The sequence below is a fragment of the Piliocolobus tephrosceles genome, chromosome 16 (assembly GCF_002776525.5).
Source record: "Piliocolobus tephrosceles isolate RC106 chromosome 16, ASM277652v3, whole genome shotgun sequence".
Taxonomy (NCBI): domain Eukaryota; kingdom Metazoa; phylum Chordata; class Mammalia; order Primates; family Cercopithecidae; genus Piliocolobus; species Piliocolobus tephrosceles.
This window is the reverse complement of record NC_045449.1, coordinates 49,552,352-49,557,609: the sequence shown is the minus strand read 5'-3', so window position 1 is coordinate 49,557,609 and position 5,258 is coordinate 49,552,352.

Here is a 5,258-nt window from a genome sequence, read left to right as displayed (position 1 = left end):
TCCTTCTGGTAATTCATTTCCTTCACCTCCTTCAAGCAAATAAATTAATCTGTGCTCATTGTCTCAGGGGAGGATGAAACAAAAGCAATGTGGTCCTCCAGTCCAGTCTTAGAATGAAGAGGACTCAGGGCCCATACAAAACGTCCAAAAGAACTGTTATTCATTTGACACTCGTTTATTGCCTGCCTTCTCTGGGCTAGGTGCAGAGCTAGAAAGTGGTGATCCAGCAGTGAACAAGACAGGTCTTGGAGCTTAGGTTCTAGTAGTAAAAGCAGGATTTTCCATCCCACCCTCAAGAATAGAACTTACCTTGGACTGAAAGGAGAGGAAAGGAAAAAAGGATTGCTGAGGAAGTGCAAAGCAGGGTCCCTGAGAGGGAAGCCCCAGGTCCTGCTTCTGAGTCAGAGCCCCTAGAAAGCAGCAAAACGGGAGGTAAGTTGGGGGAACTATTTAGGAGAACTGTGCCCTACTTCCTGGATTGTAACCTCAGGAAAGGGACAAGACCCAAATAGGTTATGGCTGCACAGTGTGTCCGGGCAGATGGAGCCACAATCTACCTGATATTTCCATGCCACTGGCACACAGAAGCATCAGAGTGACTCTTAAGCCCTCAAGCGTGGAAAGAAATATGGGAGAGAGCAGCTGGACGCTGCTGGGACAAAGCAAATTTAAAATAAGAGGCTTGATTCTCCCTGTTGGAAACAAGGGAAGAGATTTTTCTCTCTTCCTAAATTTTCTTTGAGCATTTACTTCATCTTTTATAAAAAAAAAGTTATTGTGTATATTTAAGGTTTACAACATAATGTTATGGGATACATAGTAAAATGGTTACTCTGGTGAAGCAAATTAACATATCTATCATCTCACAGTTACCTTATTGTGTGTGATGACAGCAGCTAAAGTCTACTTACACAACAAATACCCCAGTTAGCATACAATTTTATTAGCTGTAGTCCTGGTTAGCAGGTTAGATCTCTAGACTTGTTCATCCTACACATCTCCTCCTTTGTATACATTGACTTCCATCTCCCCATTTCCTAACCCATCCCCACTCCCACTCCTGGTAACCACTGTTTTATTCTCTACATATTTGACTTTTTTTCTTGGATTCCACATATAAATGAAAGCATGTAACATTTTTCTTTCTGTGTCTGTCTTACTTCACTTAGCAGAATGTCCTCCAGGTCCATTTATGTTGTGACAAATGGCAAGATCTCTTTTTTAGGGTGGAATAATAGTCTATTGTACACACACACACACACACACCAGTTTATCCATTCATTCATTGACACTTAGGTAGTTTCCATATCTTGGATATTGCGAATAATGCTACAATGAACATAAAAATGCAGATATCTTTACAAGGTGGTGATTGCATCTCCTTTGGGTGGATACCCAGAAGGGGAATTGCTGGCTCATGGGGAAGTTATTTTTCTTTTCTTTTTTTTTTTTTGAGATGGAGTCTCACACTCTGTTGCCCAGGCTAGAGTGCAGTGGCGCGATCTCGGCTCACAGCAACCCCAGACTCCCGAGTTCAAATGATTCTCCTGCTTCAGCCTCCCAAGTAGCTGGGACTACAGGTGCCCACCACCACATCCGGCTAATTTTTATATTTTTAGCAGATACGGGGTTTTGCCATGTTGGCCAGGCTGGTCTCAAACTCCTGATCTCAAGTGATCCACCTGCCTCGGCCTCCCAAAGTACTAGGATTATAGTCATGAGCCACCACACCCTGCCTGGAAGTTCTGTTTTTGACTTCTTTAGAAACCTCTATGCACTTTTTCCTAAAGGCTGCACCAATCTCCATTCTCACCAACAGTGTACTAACTGTTTCTTTTCTCCACACCCTTGCCAACATTTGTCACTCTCATATTTTTGATAACACCCATCCAAACAGTTGTAAGGTGATATCTCATAGCAGTTTTGATTTGCATTTCCCTGATGGTTAGTGATGTTAAACACCTCTTCATGGATCTGTTGCCCATTTTTATGTCTTCTTTGGAGAAATATCTGTTTAGATCCTTTGCTCATTTTTTAACTGGGTTATTTGTTTTTCTGCTATTGAGTTGTAAGAGTTTTTTTTATAAATTTTGGATATTAACCCCTTACTACATATGCGGTTTGCAAATATCTATTCCCAGTCTGTACATTGCCTTTTCATTGTGTTAATTGCTTCCTCTGCTGTCCAGAAACTTTTTAGTTTGATGTAGTCCCACTTACTTAGTTTTGCCTTTGTAGCCTGGGCTTTTGGTGTAACACCCAAAACATCATTACCAAGGCCAATGTCAAGGAGCTTTACCCTCTCTTATCCTCTAGAAATTTAATGCCTTCAGGTCTTACATTTTGATCTTTTATCCATTTTGAGTTGATTTTCTAATATGGTGTACGATAAGGGTCCAATTTCATTTTCTTGCATGTGGAAATCCAGTTTTCCCAGCACCATTTATTGAAGAGACGATTTTTTCCCCATTCTGTCCTCTTGGGGCCCTTGCCAAAATTTAGTTAATTAAATTAGGTTTAGATTTATTTCTGGGCTCTCTACTCTGTTTAACTGGTCTATAGTTCTGTTTTTATGCCAGTACCATACTGTTTTGATTACTTTAGCTTCCAAATATAATTTAAAATCAGGGAGCATTTATTTGTAATTATAACTTTTGAAAACTTGTATGTACTTTTTCCTCTCTTTGAAATTTATGTAAATCCTTTTGAAGCCTAGATAGGCCTTTCATTAGCTTTATGATCCAGGGATGTCTTCTCAAGCACTTGGGAACCATCTCTTTGAAATGTAAACATCAAAAGAGATGACACCCCTATATCCCACTTTCTGTGGGAGGGTAGGAGCCTACCTTCTGTGGGTACCTTACTCAAAGTTGCAAAACTACTTCCTGTCATAAAGATATAAAAAGTTTTGTTTTTCCTCTGGAAAAAGCCAAGTAGCTGACACAGATGATCACTCCAAATTACCAGGTAACATTAGGATGAACTGTGTGTAACTATGGTACTGTCAAGTCCTCTTACTCTAACTTAACTGTTGTTTGTCTTGAAAACATGTATGTAGGTTGGGCACGGTGGCTCATGCCTGTAATCCAGCACTTTGGGAGGCCGAGGTGGGTGGATTGCCTGAGGTCAGGACGGCCTGGCCAACATGGTGAAATCCTTTCTCTACTAGAATACAAAAATTAACCAGGCACTGTGGCGTGCACCTGTAATCCCAGCTACTTGGGCGGCTGAGGCAGGAGACTTGGTTGAGCCTGGGAGCCAGAGGTTGCAGTGAGCTGAGATCGTGCCATTGCACTCCAGCTTGGGTAACAAAAAAAAAAAAAAGTATGTAATAGGTTGTGTCTGCTGCTTGGCTATATAAAAGGTGAGATTTCCTTCCATCTTGCAATTTCCTAGATTACCTGTGATGCACATCACATTCTACTTTAATGCTTATTCAATAATAGAAGTATTTTCTTTCCCTACTACCTTTGTGGAGAGGATTTCTGGGTTGAGGGAAGATTTTTGTTTTTAATTATATGTCTCCAACCAACGATAATGGGACAGATGGGAAGAATAATGACTGTCTTAGTGAACACAGCTTGGACAGATGACACCAAGGACAATATGTACCCCCTCGCCAGGTCACAACTATATAAGCACCCCTAAAACTTAGATGCAATGCTTTGGAGAAAAGGTGAGAGACTGAGATGATGAGATTTAATACACATCCTCCATAGAATAGGAGCTCAAAATAAAGATTAACATGAAAAAAGAAAAATAAAGCAGTAAAATCTGCCCGAGCCTATGCGCTCAGAGTTGTGCTAGCTGCAGCATGAACTACTTGCCAATATTTAACTGCAGGAATCTTAACTTCAGATGCTTGTATCAACAACCCATTTCTTCTGGCTGAAGAACGAGAGATAAATGAGTGGAAGAAAACTTACATTTATCAGACTGGCTCTCAAACTTTGCTATATATTAGACACCTGGGAAGTTTTCAAAAATTCTGATGCCCGGGCTCCCTCCTGAGCTAATTAAATCAGAATCTCTAGGAGAAGGACACAGTCATCACCAATTTTTAAATTTCCAGAAGTGATTTCAGTGTGCAGACACACAGACACATGAATGTCCCTAGAGCCAGGGTCCCCAAACACAATATTTTGGCATTTGTGAGATGTGTCATAACAAACTTTCTCTTTTTAATAAAGTCAACATTTTTAAATTATTTACTTTTCTAATAACTATAATGGATATATGACAATCTCCATCATAATCTCAGTCCATGCACCGAGAATTGCAGGGACCCCACAATTTTATATATGCCATAGACTTTAATGAGATATTGTTACTGTTTCATTTAAATAAAGGGTAGTATTTTTGAAGAGTAAAGTGATGATATTTTTTCCTTGAAAAATAAAATTTGAGATCTAGAAATAGTTGACTGCATTACTCACATGCTTGTAAAATACCTTTCTAAATCCTACCTCCTCTGTCTGTCTCAATAAATAAATAATTATTTATTATTATGTCTCGAATTATGGAGACAGGGTCCCATTCTGTTGCCTAGGTTGGAGTGCAGTGGTGTGATCTGGCTTACTGCAGCCTCGATCTTCCCAGGCTCAAGCGATCCTCCCACCTCAGCCTCCCAAGTAGGTGGGACTACAGGCTTGCACCACTACTCCTGGCTAATTTTTTAATTTTTTTTTTTTTTTTTTTTTTTTTGTAGAATCTGGGTCTCGCTATGTTGCCCAGGCTGGTCTTGAACTCCTGGGCTCAAGCCATCCTCCCACCTCAGCCTCCCAAAGTGCTGGGATTACAGGAGTGAGCCCACGTGCCCAGCTATTGAGCATTTTAAATGTGGCTGTTCCAAGCTGAGATGTGATGTAAGCATAAAATACACTTGGATTTCCAAGACAGTATCAAGAATAATGTCAAAGATCTCATTAACATTTTATACGGGTTGCTGCATTTTGGATACATCAGGTTAAATAAAATATAATAGTAAAATTAACTTCACTTCTTTTTGTTTCAATCTTCTGATATGGCTATTAGAAAGTTTAGAAGCGGCCGGGCGCGGTGGCTCAAGCCTGTAATGCCAGCACTTTGGGAGGCCGAGACGGGTGGATCACGAGGTCAGGAGATCGAGGCCATCCTGGCTAACACGGTGAAACCCCGTCTCTACTAAAAAAATACAAAAAACTAGCCGGGCGAGGTGGTGGGTGCCTGTAGTCTCAGCTACTTGGGAGGCTGAGGCAGGAGAATGGCATAAACCCAGG